We start from the raw sequence: 19,763 nt of genomic DNA, 5'->3' as shown, positions 1-19,763 counted from the left end.
GACAGATTTCTATCTTCAGTGCACCTAAGATAAAAATCTACCCGTTTTGACTTTTTTTCTTCATATATTGATTTTTTCCACAAATTTTAAGATTTATCCACACCCTCATATCACGTTTTAGCATGATTTTACTTTTCTTTGTTGAGTTTCTCTGAAGTCCGCGTTTTTTTTTCCAATTTTAGGCTTGACAAAGTGTTTTTGTGATCCAAATGTTTCCAAAATCACAAGGAGTAATCTACTCAAGTTGATCTACCACCTTGCAAATTCAATTTCTTAGTTTTAAACTCAGAAAACCCTCTGTCTATCTTAGGCACGCTTAAGATAGATTTGAATTTTATAAAAAAAAATAATGCATCTCGGATCAGATGTAGTCTTGATGTTTTTCTACTTACCTTTCTTCTACTGAACATTAAAAAATAGTACTGAAAGTAAAAAGTTCAACCTTTAGTCTGAAATCCCTACTCTCTACTTAGGTGATGCCCTTACCGGCCACTAGCTTGTCACAAGGACCCTCTACCTGATCCATCCTACTAACTAAAGCTCCCAAGGTCCTTGCTGAGTATCCCTTCTCTCAAGCACCTCTTAGCCATGACAAAGTCATAAACTCTATTACTCTAGCCAAAATTAGAGGAAATAATGAAAATTCAACTAAATACTTTGGGTTTTTTTTTAAGTCTACCTTGTCTCATCCCTGACAAAACGATGCCAAAATGTCGATCGATTATTAAGCCTCACCATATCGATGCTACCAAAGCGAGAACCACATACATAAAAATTGTCACTCCGTAAGACAGAGCTGACCCAACTAGTGCATAGAGGTTACAAGAGATAGCTAATCCCTCGAAAAGACCAAGTCTAAGCCACTTTTACCTAACTTAGTTTCAAATGTGTGTCAGACATCAAAAGCTACTTTTCTTACCGCAAGATTGATCCTATTATTTGGCATAGCTACGAGACTCCGAATGCAATGAAACTTAATGCCTAACATGAATAGAGTATCATTAACACTCATGTACTCAAACGTCATTTCTAACACTCGAACAAAATCACACATAAGATAAATAACCCATTTTAGGTCGGTCGGTTTTGGCACCCGAAGCACTCTATGGCTTCCTCTAGACATACTCTACTTATTCCTAAGATCCAAAACCAGTTTTGGTGCATGTATTGTGTGTAGGAAGCAAAAACAGCTCGTAGATAACACGACTAAAAACATACTTTCATTGCGATAAACTTACGTTAAATGGAAGAGCTTACACATGCGTACGCGTTGGTATGCTCAGAACAGCAATGCAACATTGTACGAGAGAGATACAAGGAATTGAAGAAACAGTAGACTCACGTTGAGCTTCTGCAACAAACACTTACTTTCATTATCAAAAAACTTAAGTTTTTAACTACTAAAGTTAGCTCTTATACCTTAGCAAAGGTTCAAAGAAAAAATTCCTAACTACTTGAGCTCAATTCAAAGCTTAGAAATTGTATACAATGACAAAATTGGGGGTCCTCAATCCCTTTAGACTCGTTGGCAATAAATATTACAATGGCTTGGATTTTGCGGGATTAATACAAAAGGGTTTAACACAATCAACTCACTTAAAAAATGAGTGGCATCCCTTTTGATGCTCTTTCTCTAGCTATTGTTAGCTGAGCATCTAACAATCTAGTGAAAACAACCAGAGTTTCTTAACCCAGACCCTATTGGACATATCCTAACATCAATGCACTCCACTAGACAACATTGTGACAGACAAGAAGCATCCTTGCGTGGAAGATATTTTCAGGGTGTAATCATCACTAAGAGAATGACTTCCACCATTGTAACATACAAAATGCAACCAATGTGCTCCATGAGACAACATTGCAAACAAGAACCTCGTTGAGGATTTGTTGTGCTCTAAGAAGTGCACCACCCTCTCTCTGGATCTGCTGAAAACAACCAAAACCTTCTTGGCCCTTACCCTATCTGACATATCCTACAATCAATGCACTCCATGAGATAACATTGCAAACAAGAATCTCATCGAGGACCATTGTGAACAGTGAGGTTTTGCAACCACCCATCCTTGCCTGGAAGATATTTGCACGATGCAAACATCACTAATAGAATGACTTCCACCATAATAACCTACAAAATGTAGGTCATGGGTTAAGATTTTGACCAGCCCCAACATGTGGGTTGTGTGTTCATAATGTTTCTTTCTCACAGCTCCCCATAGTTGTGAGAGAGCATGAAAGTGGTGAGATGGTAGGTCTGATGTCAATGAAGATGAAGGATTGGGCGCTCTTGATGTATACAATGACAAGCCATACTCTTGCTGATAAGAAGAAGCACCCGAATGCCCTAAGCCTGAACTACTAAAAGCACTTGCACGGGTCCAAAGATTGGAGATTAAGCAAACCCTTCCCTAAAGGAGGCATCAAAGACAGGACTTGGGTAAGCTTGATGCTACTGGTGTACTAGCTATTGATGATTATTAAGGTTCTATTGTTGTTGATGTTTTTGTTGTTGATCTTGTTACTGAAGATGATGATGATAGTGTTGATGAAGATATGCGCTACCATATGTGTTTGTAGCTAATGAGAGATCCATGGAGGAACCCGCAACTGCTTGTAAAGACCCTCCTGTTCCCAAGAAGGTGAAATCTTTGACAATGACACCTCTCTCTCTCTCTCTCTCTCTCTCTCTCTCTCTCTCTCTCTCTCTCTCTCTCTCTCTCTCTCTCTCTCTCTCTCTCTCTCTCTCTCTCTCTCTCTCTCTCTCTCTCTCTCTCTCTCTCTCTCTCTCTCTCTCTGCCAAGAGTGCACTGCATGAAGCTGGTCGAACGCACAAAATGCTGCCACATGGTCGGGGGGAGGGGCCAGGATCGATATAGTTGCTCATAGCTGCTACAATCCCAAGTAAAAACATACCAAGATATGTTGACATGCAAGCCAATATGGTAGAGCCAATGAATGCAGAACTACAACGAGAGCATCAGATTGTAGGCCATTAACAATTCATGTTGCAAAAGTCATTAACATGTGTGTCATTTTCCTATCCTCCACAAAATTTAGAGGGACACCACCCTATACAGCCAAGAAAAAACATGAACTTCTTGAGCTTCTTTCAAGCCCACTGCCCCAATCGCCAATAATGTTATTCCAACAACCTTGAAGCCCATACTTGCAATAACTCAATTTTCAACTTCCCTTTGAGGAGAAGGAAAAACACATCAAAGATTATTTGGCCCACATCATGACCACATTCCCATAGTGCTCCAACAAGGGCACTCTCTTCCTAATGTATGATGACACCCAGCCATCAAACCTGCCCATGCACTTTGTCATTATCTCAAAAAAAAAAATCTCTTTGCAAAGCCGTTGCAACACTCCCCAGAATGCCCAAATCAGTTAGCACAGGAAGCTAAGGCTGAGCTTAATTCAAGCCCAATGCCCCAATCGCCAATAATGTTATTCTGACAACCCTAGAAGCTCATACTTGCAAGAAGAAAACAAAAACCAATGTGAGTGCCCATCTCAAACCAAAGAAATATGCTCTCTCTCTCTCTCTCTCTCTCTCTCTCTCTCTCTCTCTCTCTCTCTCTCTCTCTCTCTCTCTCTCTCTCTCTCTCTCTCTCTCTCTCTCTCTCTCTCTCTCTCTCTCTCTCTCTCTCACACACACACACACACACACACACACACACACACACACACACACACACACACACACACATACATCCCTTTGCACAGACAGGAAGCCTACCATACCTTCAAGTTGACAACAACGGATATTCACCTACCTTCAAGTTGACGACAACGGATTTGCTCCTAAAAAATACCCGAAAGAAACTCAAAGAAAAGGGCGCAAAGCAGGAAAAACAAAAATGCTAAGAAGTGAGTTCAAGGAAACGTGCCGCTACTACATCCTTCGGTGACCACCAGTGAAGGGGGCAGCATCCCAAGGAAGGGAAGACGATGGGGCTCGCAAATCCTGTGAGGTATAGACACGGGAATGCTTCAAGGATCCATCGAAACAAAGGCTTAGAAATGGAAAGGAAATCTGCTTGAAGAAGGCAATGTGGTGCCGTCCTCAGAAGAAAATGGTAGGCACAATGGCGCGAGGAGAAATGGCAGGAAGATCCTTCACATCGCCATCACCATTGTTGTTGTTGTGCACCATCTTGCTCACCCCCAATTTATACAGACTCTCTCCGCTTGAAATGTTGGGCGGCCTCTCTCTCTCTCTCTCTCTCTCTCTCTCTCTCTCTCTCTCTCTCTCTCTCTCTCTCTCTCTCTCTCTCTCTCTCTCTCTCTCTCTCTCTCTCTCTCTCTCTCTCTCTCTCTCTCTCTCTCTCTCTCTCTCTCTCTCTCTCAGAGTGTGTGTGTGTGTGCCTCAGCACTAAGGGGCACGGGAGCTTTAAGGAAGCTCAGGCGGTGGGATCAAGGGCGCGAAAGTGGGGGCGCGGTGATTGATGGCATCCGAGCGCTACACGTGGCAAAAAAAAAAGTAAACTTGGACGGGTTTTGGTAAACGGGGGCGCCGGGAGGTAAACTCGGACGGGAGGGTGACGTGGACAGGAAACGTGGCGCGAATGGGCTGAGGTGGAGTCCCAGGTGGCAAATGGTGGTGGGGGTGGGTTGAGGTGGGCAGCCTGCACTTCATGATACCTCGTACGTCGCATGCATGCGGATGGAAGCCCGAGGATGGGGGGTGAGTGATTGCGTTTAGTGCATTCAAGCAGAGGGAGTTTTGCTGCTAGCTGATGCGAGAGGGCCTGGGGGAGGGCCTGCATTGCATTAGACGAGCCATCTGGGGCCTCTAGACCAATCTACACAGACGAAGATTGGAGCCAGGTGGAGATTGTGGCGTAGGTACAGATTAAGACGGTAGGCGGGATCACCAGGTATGTGTGTGTGTGTGTGTGTGTGTGTGTGTGTGTGTGTGTGTGTGTGTGTGTGTGTGTGTGACATCGCCCCAAAACCACCTCCAAGAAAATATGTTTTTATCGTCTGTTGCTTGTCATGTTGCATCACACACACACACACACACACACACACACACACACACACACACACACACACTCTCTCTCTCTCTCTCTCTCTCTCTCTCTATGAGCCCACGGACAACAACAATTTTGTAGAGAACCGGGCAACAGGTTTGTGTGTGTGTGTGGAAGAGAGAGAGAGAGAGAGAGAGAGAGAGAGAGAGAGAGAGAGAGCGAGAGAGAGTTGTGTCCCGATGCCTTCTGCTTCATGCATATTTTTGCCAACATGAGTTGTCCTGCTTGTCCGTTATGGTGCTTGCAAGCATGTTGCCATGCTATGATGAATGGTTGTTGGTGTTTCTTACAATTAAACGTTCATTGTATGGTGATCACCACAGGAAAAACTATGGCGCCAAGAAGGCCACATCAAGAGGTGCAGGCAAAGAAGCTAGTTGAAAAGAAGCATGGGTCAGATCTCGGGAGGGGCACGGGGGAGGCTTCTCCTGTAAAAGTTCCTCGTTGTAGCCCTCGGCTAAGGGAGAAGGAGTTAAAGCAAACGGAGAATCAGCCTTCTCCATGCTCATGCAATATGGCCCAAGTGGAGACACCAAAATCAGCGAATCCGCGCCTAAGAAAGAAGTTGGAAGGCATGTTTGAAGAGCCTGATCAGAATGAAAATGAAGTGGATGAGAAGAAGACTGGAAGAGCTAAGGCAAACGAAAAGAACCTTGATAAAGAAAAAGTTGGTGAAGGCAAGAGGGATCAGCCGTGTGTCGAGACGGTGGGCGACGGAGCGCAAAACAATATGGATTCTTTGAAGGGAGAAGGAGATAGAGGCATTGGTACATCCTCAGCCATGGTTGAACCCTTGCCATATGTTGAGGTCTTCTTGCCTGATGGAAGGCTTGCACGGCAATGTCGGGCGAGCGATCATTGCCCTCAGCAGTTCCACTTTGAGTTGGTTTTATTGCTGATGGAGAGGCATCTAAAGACAGAGCATGGGCTTGATGTGGTCATTCCCCTTCGCAAGGGAGGTAGGCGTTCCAATGCTGAATTGGGCTCAAGAGCAAAACCGCCAAATGCAAGAGACAGTGCACAATGGCACAAGCAAGCGAAGATACGCTTCGAGGATAGAGATAGGAAGTTTGCATTAAATCTGAAAAAAACAGAGCGCCTTCATCGCTTAGAGCAACTGAGAAGTGGGATAAGCTCAGGCCTGAGTTTAGAAGAGTCTCAAAGGTAGATTTTGTTGAGAAGATTGTCAAAGAGCACATGGCAACCTACCTCGCGTCCTCAAAAGAGCGCATGGATCCCATCCAGCAGCGAATCGACGAAGGCTATGAAAAGAATGTGAGTACCATGGCCACTCCTTCGAGTTTACATATTATTGCATCATGCTTTATTATTACATTTGGTGTTGCATGTTTGCTTTGTTAGTCATAGTTCACTTAAAGGTGGATTGTTTGCCCGAATGCGGTCCTAGTTTATTGAGACGTGTTTAGGTCCACATTGAGATTTCTCCCGTTAAATGGATGATTTAGGCATAATGACCTTGGAGATTATCCTTGCAAACCATTTACCATTAATGAGTTGAGGCATATGGCATGTTTGCTTGCCTAGTCCCACCTTATCTTAAGGTGCATTGTTTGCTAGAAGTTGTCCTAGTTTATTGAAAAAATCATGGTGACTCTACCAAGTTTACATATTATTGCAGCATGGCTTATTACTACATTTGTTGTGGCATGTTTGCTTGCATGGTCCACTTTGTTGTGGCATCCTAGTTCAAGGTGGATTTTCTGCCCAAAAGAGGCCTAGTTTACTAAGAGCAGTTTAGATTCACATTGCACTAGATCCCGTTTGAATGGCTAATTTAGGCCCGATGAAGTCTATGACTACTTGTGTTAAGGCATGTTTGCTTTCTTGGTCCGTGTTTACAAGGCAATGCATTAATTACTTGTGGTTGAGGCATGTTTGCTTTCTTCGTCCTAGTTTACAAGGCAGTGCATTGTTTGTTGGTAGTTGTCCTAGCTTACCGGTGGCTTTCGGAGGGATTTTAAGCTAATTCTCGACGTCTTGATTGAAATCATTTTATGTAAAATTGCTTGTTTCTTACAGGCTTCCTGTGGTTTTATTTGGTGCTGGTTTTTTGGCTACATTCATTTGAACATGCTGGGTTCAATGGGGGACTAACTTGTGGTTTTATTTGGTGATTGAATGCAGAGGCGGCTCAAGGTTTTACCTCCTTGGTTAAATGTCATGATGGATGACATTGAGGATAGCCAGCCCATGGACAACTTCAAGGGCAAGGAGCTAGAGGAAGAAGAGGAGGATGCGGATGATTTTCAGTCGGACCGAGAAGGTGAAGAGGCTGGACATTAAGAGTGGATGGAGGATGAAGACATCAAGGAGGATAAAGATGGCCAAGAAGACAAAGAGGAATGCAGGGAGGAGGAGGGGGGAGCAAGCAACGCGAAAGAGGACTCCGCTGACTCGACTTCCCTTGGGCTTGGAGATACACCGCCCTCACTGCCTCTTGAGATTGTGGACACAAAGGAGGTGCCTACTACAAATATAGATACATTTAGCCGGTTTGCATCCATGAAGCTCAACGTTGATCTTGTGCACAAGGAGGTAGTGGGACATCTTCCTAATTGCAGAAGTGGCATGCATTATTTGGTTGTTATTCTTGGCAGGTTTAGGGTGTCAAATTTGTTCGAATGATTTGGCATAAAATCTTCTTTTAACCATGCAGGGAATTGTGAAACAGCATAGACCAAAGCTGCAAATTTGTTCGTCAATGAAGACCCGGGTTGTTGTTGATGTCTCATCCCCACCTGGTGCAGCGGCAACCACACATGTGTCTCTGAATTTTGCCATACAAAATGGCCAGTTAAGAGTTATGGAAGAAGGGGGAGGTAGGGTTGTCACGACACGAGGAAACATCGCAGCTGCCAGGTGGGTACAAGTCATGAGCCAGTTCTTACTGTTTGTTTGCTTGCTGGTTTTTTGGGCCTCTTCTTCTTCTATAAAACTTGCATGCTAAGCCTTGATTGTTATCGCATGTTAGGCTTGGCTCTATTGCATGCATTACTTTCACCTCCGATCGGTTCAAGTTATCAGTTAATGTAGATCAGCGATTAGTAACTGACATATTGCGTGGCGAGGCCAGTAGTAGGACTATTGACTTGTTTGGCCAGTAAGTTCTCTCTTGCCCTGATCATTGTAAATGGCTATACGCACATATAGGATTGCCTGTGTTTTAATCTGGAAACTGAAATCTTTACACAGGTGGATGGAGCACACCTTGCCTCCGACCATCCTAAGGAAAGTACACTTTGTCGATTCGCTTTGGTTTACGATGGAGGGACGTATTCTATCCAATTTTCTTCAGCGGCAATTTAGCGGTGTTGACATGTCAGAGCTGGTCTTTTGCTTTTGGCTAGTCATTTGCAGGTATTTCACGGTGACATAATGCTTTGTATGGTGAATTCTAAACTACTTCTCATTCGTAACACTAACAATGTGTGCTTGAAGGCATCACTGGACTCTTTTTGCTCTCTACCTGAATAGGGGAGCAAAGCTCCTCCGATTGCCTGGCAAGAAGCACTATCCGATTCATTTTGATTCCCTCAAGGGTTTGACAAACCCTTTCGAGTGCCTAGAGCAAGTGCAAAGGTTGGTTTTCATCATGTGATTGTTGTGCCCAACAGATGTTATTAAATTCAGCTAACCTGGTTTTTTGTATGGCTGTGCCTTAGTGGCCTTCGAAGCCTGGCAGAATTTGTACATGACAACGATATTCGACGTGCTTTGGCTGATTCCAAGGAAGAGATTGAGCTCAAAGTTGTGGATGTGCCTCAGCAGAAAAATGCGATCGATTGCGGATTTTATGTCATGAGGATCATGAGGTGAGATCATGCTACATTGTGCAATAGTGTCGACAGGTTGTTAGGGAGGGTCATTGCATGGACTAACATACGGCAATGTTCAGCAGGGAACTGATTGCAGGTGTATTGGAAGACAGGCCTGGGCGACATTGGCTTACAAAGGATTGGTTCGAGGACGTGGACGTATGCACTCTGAGGGTGCAGCTGCATGATTGGTGCTTATGTTGTTTGGCGGAGGTCTAGAGACGCATGAGCAATAGTACGCTCGGGGGCTGGTGTTTTGGGAGCATATCCAGCATATGAACTCAATTGACACTATACTTATACAACGGTGTACTTTATGGATTTTGAACCTTTCGTTTTGAGCGGATCTAAGTGAATTTTTTTTTTGTGGATGGCTTACCTAGCTACGCATTTATGCGCAATGTAGCACACCCTTTGGATGTTTTAATTAAGTCTACGTAATGATCAGCCTTACGTTTCAATCTCATTGTCAATTGATCGGTTGTAGTGTTGTTATTTTGTCAATTTACAATTGCTCATTATGGGTTGTGGTATGTGTTGGTACCATTCATGAATGTGGTTAAGTTGAATCAGCTGAAATGACCCGTCTTAGGTGTTGTGGTGAGATGTTATTGGTGGTTGTTAGTATTGCTAAGGTGTTTGGAGCATGCATATATTCTATTTTTATATCTCTTTAAGGGTGGTTGTTGGCTCGGATTGCGTTGTGGGTGTTGAGAAGCTCCATGAGTGGTGAGAGGGTGACATTGTCATAGCCTTTATTGTAATCCAAGTGGGGTGTTTGTTGAGTTTACACATATGGATTTTCTTTGCTTCAGATTTAGCAAACAGGTTGAACACATTTTAAGCTCGTCGTAGCTAAGTTTTGTGTACATTTGTTGGAATCTCTTTCTTGTCAGAATGTCAACGATTGAAACTCTCCCTCTCTCTTTGTAATGTTTTGATAATCTGATTGCTCATAGAGAATAGCAGCTCTTAACTTCCAAATTTATCTTTGGTAGATTTATGTATCCTCGGAAAAGCAAAGGTGCTTGTATTAAAAATGACAAACTGACAACCCTTTGTTGGCATACCATGTAGGCACATTGTGGTTGCAAACTTAAAGGATGATACATAGTATTTGTGTGCATTGGCAGAGTATTTATTTTGTTCAATGGATTAAATTGTCACCTGACCAATCAAACAAATGCATGGCCAGATTATACATACGAATATTGATTATACATACGAATAGTGCAACCAAGGAGTGAAGTTCGTCGCCAAGATGTTAGTGCTACAAGCCCATGATGCAGCACAAAGTTCATCTCGACATTGGTGAGTGAAAAATGCATCATATAAATGCAAAGGCATTATTCACTACATGGTTATGACACAAAGCCTAACAGAAAAACATCTCAAAACTTGCACCTTGAATGGTCAAAATACGGTGAAAGTATACGAAGGAGCCACTCTTTGCAAGGGTCTATGCTGCCCAACATAAGTCACTGCAGTAAGCATTCACTTTCTCCAGCCTCTTAAGCATGAACCGGCTTCAAACATGCCATAATGCTCACCAAATCTAGTGGGAAACCAGCCGCAGTGCCCAAGAATGGTCAAACAAAACATCAACCTTCCATCCCCAGTAACGTAAATAGTCGGTGACCGTAAATGTCTTGATCTCTGGTGCGGCACACACCTCATATATGGGCGGCAAAACAACTCACTTGCATGTATGGCAAGAATCCAGAAAACATCAAAAAATCAAAAAGGAAATCAACCACAGAAACTGTAAATTGTTGGATGCCATAAATGCCATTGATGCTTCGGATACCAAAAACTGTAAATACTCAGATACCAAAAACGCTACATGTTTGCAAGTGAAATCAGCTGAGAAATCAGATCAGCCTCAATGCCATCCAATTAGGGCAGCCCTAGTGCTCAGAGATCGTACACAATCGGATAAGAAAAATTGGCTGGCAAAACAAGACATACATTTAGCAACAACCCATCCATGACTCTCACAAAAGGTCAGTTTCAATGCCATCCACTTAGAGCAGTCGTAGTCCATAGAGATCGTACACAATTTACAGGAGAAATGCATCAAGTTGGTAGCTGAAATGAGCTCATGAGTCACATTGGCAGAATAACTTTTCGAAACCCAGCTGTAACGCTCACGCACGATCAAGCAAGATGCCATCCAAAAAGATCGGCCTAATAGCCTAAACAAGGTAAATAGTCATCAACCAAACATATTGGAAGTCTGCATATGGAATCAGCTCACAGCTTGCTCCCAAAACAACCCACCCAATCAGTCCAAAGATAGTTGCAAATGGGCTCACAAGTGCCTGCCGAACACTCACAAACTGGTAATCAAATCAGCCCAGCAGATTGCATAAGGGAGAAAAAAGCTACATGTCTCTCATGTAGAGAGAACCATTCGTTGCTGGGATGCAAGGACTGCCTCGAGTATTGACCCATCAAGCAAGCAGATTGTGAATCTTCTCTCTTCTGTGGGAACCTCGCCAGCTTTGCAACAGACAATCATCCCTTTTTGGATGCTCTCACCAAAGAGGGTGACATGACGATTAAGCAAGCTCGACTCTGCTCCACCTGGGGCATGTTTGAGCAATAACGGAAGGAGGGCATGGCATGTATGGCATGAAATGCTCTCCAATGGATTGAGCATGAGAGTTTTGCTGCAACAGTGAGTACAATGTATTCGAGGCTTTCTTTGAAAGCGGACTCGACTCCGTCCACGCTGATGCTTGTGTCGCAAAACACCAGTAGTTGGACCTTTAGATGGTGGCAGGTCGGCCTCGAGAACTTGTTCCTTGCTGGGAAGCTTGTACTTGCTTGATCGAGCCCTTTGTTGGTAGCTCAATCTTCTTTGGGATGATCAAGGCGGCGAGACTATTTCGTGAAATATTTAGTTGCATTAGTATGGCTGGCTTCAAAGAGCTATCACATTGCACCAACTGCTCTTCTAGACTCTGCAACATGCTTCTCATGTCATAGATGCAGCTACCAATCTCATTGTCTATGTTGTTGACAACTGTCTCAGCTACATCGAAATTGTCATGCTCTAGTGCTATATTATCTTCCCCTGCTCCAACTATGGGTTGTAGGTCCACATGGCTCAAAGCTTGAACGCTATCTACGATGGGGAGAACTTCGTGAAGATGAGGAAAGTGCCTCTCAATTATCAGTCGAAGGCCATATAGATGCTTACATTCTGATCCCCAATCCGCACAATCGCAGTAGTTGGATTGCATGCTCACATGATACCAGTTTGAGGCCGAAGTAGTGCTAAGGACTTTGAATCGCATGTGTCCTTCCTCTATCACTTCGAGGGTGCTTGGATCTGCTTCAAATCATTTAAGAATCGATTCGCCTGCTGCTAGCTTGGCTGTATGTTGCTTGCTTGATCCAAAATGACTAAAACTCTCAGAATCAGTTGAAAAGTTGTCAAATTGAAACAACATGAGCTCAACATTTGGCAACAGCAAAGGCATACTCTCAAGCGAAAGAGAACCGCTCTTACCAATCTCCTGCTTTTGCTTGAATAATTCGAGAAGTGTTCCCCCAATATATGTCCCATGCACTGAATCGCCCACCAATGCATTCAACAAGACCGACAGAGACCTGTTTATCTGTGCATTTAGCAAGGTATACTTGACATATTGACATAATCGCTCAACCAAGTTTGTAGTATCCACATTCCCATGCTGAAATAGACGACCGAATCTTGGCCAACGGCTTCGCCACATGCATGTGCTGCCACACCAGCCAGTGGATACATACCGTCGAATATTTTCATGTGCCTGATACACCTGCAATAGCTCATCGCACCTTGCATCAAATATATCCTCACTTGTTGCATGCATCAAATTTGACATGCAATTGTACACATCATCGCGCTTGTCCTTAGGGACCTATGCACAACAACGCCATGTGAGTACGACAGTCAATTTGTAGACATGAGCTGACACAAAGAACACATCAAAGAAATGACCAGCTACCTGGGGCAATAGGTTCTCAACCCATGCCTTCTTGACATGAAACCAGCATAGAAAAACTTTGCATGCGACTTGTTGCCGCCTTCCATCCTCGTCCTCTCTCCAACAAAAAGAATCTTGATCCACAACCTTGAGGATGGCCTCGAGCTCTTGTTGGCTCTTATCAATGACAATGGCTGCGGGCCAAACGTCACCTAACCTTGCAAAGATCATCTTGAACGTGAGCTCTAGGGCCACCTTTTCCTGGCTGGTACCCACATCATTGTTGCATAACATCAGCCATATCGGAATCCCTATGCCGTTTTGGTTTGGCAAGACTGCACCATAGAGCGGTAGACCATAAATGTTTGTCTTGAAAGTGCTATCCACGGCCCATGAGTTCCGATGAGAGAAACGAAGAGCGACTTGTAGCATCCACTCGTCTTGAATGAGGAGGATGAATGGCCGCTTGTTCTCATCAAGGTTTTGGGGACTGTAAGGCTGCACAAAGATTACCTGTCCATACGAGAAGTATACTTGAGGATGCATGCTCACCCATCCAGCTTAAGAAGTTGAGAATGTAGTATTACCTTCTTCAATTCTTGCAAACGTAGAGCCTCGGCAAGCATCGCACCCCATTCAGTACCTACAGAGCTACCTACAGTCAAAAAAAATGTTGGATCAAATGCTATCAAAACTCAGCAGAGAAAAGGCTTCTTAGAAATTCCAATGGCAAGCTAAGTACCACGAGTGCGCATTTGATGAAATAGCATTTGCACCTCTTTTGGTATCATAAAAAATCTGTAGATTACACGATCCAGCTCAGATGCATTTGCCATGTGAAACCTTTCCTTGGAGATCGACATTTTGGCGACATGGCGGCACATCCCAACATCAAACAAATCATCCATACAGCATGCAACTACAATTGAATGCACTGGCAAGTGGTAAAGGTTAGCACGTGAGCCAGGTATGTGCCCGGTGTGATCGCCATGGATTGTGATAGTCACCCTATCACCATCATGATAGTGTTGGACCACCAGCCTAAATAGGCACCCACACCTCTTTGACTTTCGTTGTCGCCGCTTATCCGCACCTCTCCGATCTATGCTTCCACCTCGATGGCAAATGTATTCTTGTAGCCACTTATATGCTCTATGCCTCTTTGAAGATTTGACTAGGACCAGCCGTGTGTGATGCTTTATCATGATTCTTGTCAACTGTTGCTCGACTTGAGATGTTGTTGTCTCGATTGAAGAGGTTGGGCAATTTGCGGTTGTGCTACTAATAGACATCGCAGCTACATCACAATCAATAATCTTCTCTTTTAGTAAGAATCCACATGCAGTGATTGAGTCTTTTATGTAATCAAGAGGCAACCCATGTTGTCTCTTGTCTGTACACCATTCCTTCTGGACGGCCTTGAGAGTGGAAACCACTCCAAGATGATTGTCATGTGTCAAAGGGCAATGGGCTGCATGAACAATATGTGCCCAATCTTCCATAAAGGCAACCTTTAGGCCAGTAGATTTCAAGTGCACGCAGCCTATTTCCAGCCCTATACCTGGACAAAGCATCAAGGAGTCTTTCATCCTATTCCACTTCTTTAAATCAAACAATCCCCGAACATCGATCGCTTGAAGCATTGCTAGTGACATGGTCTCTGTCCCTCCCAAATCTTTGGCCATTAAGGAGTATGTCATCTCGTCGAAGGAGAAAAATGTTTTTGATGTGTATGAAGACGGATCTAAGGCAACCCAAGAGCATTGTGAATGCCAACATGCGACTGAGCTGGGACTAGCTCCATTGTTCTGTGGCCAGTAATCCATGACATTCTCCTCGTTGATTGGCCAGTCATCTGACGATTCTCCTTCAGTCGTTGTTTCACCATTGAAATATCCACTCAATGGCCGGTCTTCGATTACATCGATGGGAGGCATCTAATACACAACATCTCTGTCTCTCTCTCTCTCTCTCTCTCTCTCTCTCTCTCTCTCTCTCTCTCTCTCTCTCTCTCTCTCTCTCTCTCTCTCTCTCTCTCTCTCTCTCTCTCACACACACACACACACACACACACACACACACACACACACACACACACACACACACACACACTACCTGGTTCAAATCCATGCTGCCTTTGATCTTCCAATCTCCTACAGAGTCTTCATCTAATTAGTGTCTCAGATACCAACCTCCCCTTCTCCTGCTCTCATCTCACCTCTGATTATCTCTGATTACCCTGCATTCCCGCGAGGGCAAATTTGAAAACGGGATGCCCGCATGAAAGTAATGCCATGTTGGCCCACCATTTGCCACCTGGGACTCCACCTCAGCCCATTCGCTCCACGTTTCTTGTCCACGTCACCCTCCCGTCCGAGTTTACCTCCCGACGCCCCCGTTTACCAAAACCCGTCCAAGTTTACTTTTTTTTGCCACGTGTAGCGCCCCGATGCCATCAATCACCGCGCCCCACTTCCGCGCCCTTGATCCCACCGCCTGAGCTTCCTTAAAGCTCCCGTGCCCCTTAGTGCTGAGGGTGTGCGTGTGAGCGAGCATAGGTCACATTTAGTCATATCACTCAATATCTTACGATTACCCTGGGTCCTTTGATTGAGTACCCTGGGCCTGGGACTCGCTCCACACTATCTCGCACGGGCATGCTCAAGTGGGATCGACGGCTAAGGTGATCTGGGCCGTCGGATGCGCATTTGGTAAATTCGAGATGTTTGGTAAATTCGGGAAGAAAAGTAAATTTGGGCAGGCTTGTAAATTCGGGTCGATCCGCACCCCATGTCTCGAACCCCCGACCTTCCCACCATGAGCCATGTGCACTAACCACTACACCCTCATGCGTACGTTGAAATATAGGCGATTTGAGTATGTCATATTGTAAATATGGGCCGATTAGTAAATTCGGGGCAAATTTGTAAATTCGGGGCAACCTCAAATCTGACGGTCCATAATTGACGCGCGTCGCCTTTTCCTCCTCCACCATTGATCCCATTTGACCATGCCCGTGTGATATAGGGATGAGGCTATGACTCAATCAAGGCTTGGGAAAAGATAGGTTCGCTTTATCATAAACCTGTTCAAAATGAAAAATGGACGTCTCAAATTTGGGCAAGAAGGTTCTCAAGCTGGTTCAAATTATGAATTGTTTTTGGTCAAGAAGGCCATAGGGAATTGGTAGAGAAAAACGTGCAATTCTTTCACCAGCAAATGGTCACCCTCACATTAACTTTTCTAGGTGACATTTCAAGTCATTTCATACCTTACTATATTCATTTGAATATTTTCATTATAAAAATGAGCATGTGTGTGTGTACTCATGCATCTCTCTCTCCCTCCATTAAAGTGATCAAGAAATATCATTTTTTCAGACATATAAAACTCCTTTTCTTGAATTTGCTAAGAGGAATTTTTAAAATTTTGATTTATTTTTCAAGTTTTTATATTATTTTTATCTATTTTGGGACAAAAATTCTCCTTTTCCCCTTACTCTCAATTGACATTTTTGAAATTGAAAATGGCACAATATTGAGCTGAGACACATTTTTCATGAACACAAGGTCCATTAACATGTCAAATGTGTTCTAATAATCATTTATTAGAGGAAAAAATGATGCCTTCTTGAGGCCATCGTGAGGTCTTCACCTTGTTTTACAACATGAGATTTTTAGTGTGAAACCTCACAAATTTAGAGCTAGTGTGCTCATGTGCGTGTGAAAAGGTTCCAAAGTCGGATTCACACAAAATGTTTCCCAAACCTTGGCTCAAAATGTACTGCCTGAAGCTAGCAAGATGCAAAAAATGCTTCCACGTGGTTGGGGTGAGGGCCATAATCCCTCCCCCCCTATAGATAGTATAGATGGACCACATGCTATTGCACTCTCCTCACTCTCAAGCACCATCTCGAAACCAGTTCTCAACGAATGCCTTGAACATCACCCTTGTTTTCTATTACCCCTTCAGCCTTACATTTGGTTGTATACTTAGGGAAGGAAATTCGATAAATGCCAACTGGTGGAAATTTCATATGAGCTGACATGGCCCTTAATCTTTGTTTTTGAAAAAACTCACAATTTACATTAGGCTCTGTCTTTCACTATGAGAGTAACAACATTTTCAAGATGTTGTCTACTAATGAGAATTGGATGGAGAAAAATATTCATTGTGGGCTTATATGAAGCAGTATATACTTGTTCCCAAGCGTGTTCAAAACACTATTGAAGGTTTTGATGTATGCCCATGTTATATGGAGGATCTTGCACATAATAGCAGGTTTTCTCCTACTACTCATGTTTTACCTATAGCTAGACAAGCTCGCTGGGATAGTAGAGATGCACATGTGCATGCAGCATTGATTGTTCTATTTATCAAGCATACTATTATTCCTCACTGTGGTTCAACCAAAAGAACAAAACAAGCTTGAGATATTCTAGTTGGATTGTATGCAAGTCGCAATGAGGCGGGAATAACATACTTAAGTAAGCAGTTAGAATAAAAAATCATGTATCAAAGATATCAATGAGCAATTTATTATTGCAGGTCAAGTCATTCCCAATCATTCACTCGTGGCATCAAGTACCTTGTCTTTTGGGTTGTACAAGCTCAATTCTTGTGACGACTATGGAAAAATTTGCAAATACAATTATAGACTTTTACCAGGTTGCCTTATTGTCCCCTTTGGAGGCACAATCTAAACATGTTTATGAAGATTTTATTTTGGAAAACACTCTAGATTTCCAAAAGGTGGTTTAGTATAAGCTTCTTGTTGCAAGCTACAGTTTGTTCACAATGATGTTTGTGGCTCGATGCACACTTCTCCTAGTAGTAATATTTGTAATTCATGACTTTCATTGATGAGTACTCATGGCATACATGGGTATCTTCACTTTCAAAGTGTTTACATGCTTCAAGTAGTTTTGAAGCTATTCAATTATATTGTAGACATCCTCTTATCTTATCAAGGGGGGAGTATATGTCAAAAGAATTTGATGCATTTTTTGTTTTTCGAGGGATAAAACACCGATATATAGTGTCTTATACACCTCAACAAAATGGTATTGTTGAAAGAGAAAACAAGTTACTTCTGGAGATGGCACAATGTATGGTCAAAAGCCAAGATTTTCCACATAGTTTTTGGGTAATGGTTGTCATGTGTATTTCCCATGTACTTAATATGTGTTGCATCAAAGCTTTGTAGTCCATGACTTCATATGGGGCATGACATGATAAGAAACCATCTATTGGTCACCTGCGTGGTTCTAATTGCTTGGCTTAAGCTCTAGTGCCCCAACAATAGCACGAGAAATTGAATGATAAGGTTTTCAAATGTATCTTTGCTAGTTATAATGTTGAAAGCAAGGGTTATAAGTTATATCATCAGTAAATGAAACATATATTGACTACTTCAGATGTTTTTGTGGACGATGAAGTTCAACCCTTGGTGTCATGTACTAAAGAGATAGGTGTAAGATCATAGAAAATTTTTGCTACCTTGTTGCCTCTTTTCAATGATGGGAATATAAATGTAAGTTAAAATATTTAGTATATGTATGTTTCAAGTGATGTCACTAATCCACCTATGTTTTATGCAAATGTAAATGATGCACTAGATGAGGGTAGGGTTCAAAATAAGGAAGCAAGAGGAGTTCCAAAATGGTTGGTGCATACTTTGCGTGACAGTAAATTGGATGCACCTTTGTTTATATGTACCTCGTTCGGGTTCTCATCATACTTCTTGTTCATAAAATTATTATGCTTTGGTTGTGCCAAGTATGTGTGATGAGGATGAAGCTCTCAAGTTTGATGAAACACAAAATTCAAAGAATTGGATGGCTGCTATACAATATGAACATGATGTACTTGTGAAGAACAATACTTGGTTGATTTTCCTCTTGGGAAGAATGCCATTGGTACAAAGTGGGTTTGTAAGATGAAATAGGTAGTATTGATTGCTACAAGGAAAGGCTTGTTGCAAAAGGTATTGATTATCAAGAAACTTTTGGTGCACATTTGTTGTATGACTACTATTTGTTTCACTTGTGTATTGGTAGCTTATTCTAGATGGGATGATAATCATTTGACCGCATGTGGATTTTAAAATAGTCAAAACCAAGAGCACTTTATATGTTAAATGTGAAGATGATGTATATCTTATCATTGTTGTGTAAGTGAAATAAGAGATTTGGGCACTTAGTTTAAATATTGTATTGAGGGTATTGCATTATGTCAGGCAAAGTTGTGCAAACTTAGAAAGTAAATTACTTGAAGATTGCAAGCCAATTACCACTCAAGTGAAGTCTACATGATACTAGAGATACTATGGATGCTACCCTCTACCAAAAAACTATTGGTTGCCTCATTTATGTATGTATGCACTAGAAGGCCGCATATAAATTAGTTTTCAATCTCACAAGTGAGCAAATTTGTGTGTAACCCAAGATCTTAGCATTGTAAGGCAATTAAGATGATCTTTTGCTACTTAAGTGGCACACTACATCTGAGGTTATTTTATCGAGGGGGAATCATTGCCACCATATTTACATCCCTTTTTTTACTCAGATTGGGTTGGTTTCTATGACACCATGAGTGTCCATGAGTGGGTTTTGTTTCATACTATTGATAGCTCATGCATATCATAGTTGAGCAAGTAGTAACCTATTGTGGCCACCTCTAGTTGTGGGACAGAGTATGGGGAAACTTTCATAGCTACTACGTTTGAGTGCGTGTGGACTCATAACTATTAGGGTTGATTTGAAACTTAGATATGAGTCTTGGAAAAGAGTTTAACACTCTTATCCACACTGATAGTCACGGTACATTGGGATTTGCAAGGAACCATCAATTGAGATTTCATGCTTGCACAAAGCACATTGAGATGCATTACCACTACGTCAAGGAGAGAT

At 42.7% G+C, this 19,763-nt stretch overlaps 2 pseudogenes; one reads left to right on the top strand and one right to left on the bottom strand.

Moving 5' to 3' along the window:
* The first annotated feature begins 5,373 nt into the window (after positions 1 to 5,373).
* LOC147421635 (uncharacterized) lies at positions 5,374 to 9,097 on the top strand (annotated as a pseudogene).
* A 1,976-nt stretch (positions 9,098 to 11,073) lies between these two features.
* On the bottom strand, positions 11,074 to 15,148 carry LOC147421634 (uncharacterized; annotated as a pseudogene).
* Between the last annotated feature and the right edge of the window lie 4,615 nt (positions 15,149 to 19,763).

The sequence above is a fragment of the Adiantum capillus-veneris genome, chromosome 27 (assembly GCF_014529385.1).
Source record: "Adiantum capillus-veneris isolate H3 chromosome 27, ASM1452938v2, whole genome shotgun sequence".
Lineage (NCBI taxonomy): Eukaryota > Viridiplantae > Streptophyta > Polypodiopsida > Polypodiales > Pteridaceae > Adiantum > Adiantum capillus-veneris.
The sequence above is the reverse complement of the archived record's forward strand: the minus strand, read 5'-3'. Positions and strand labels throughout refer to the sequence as shown.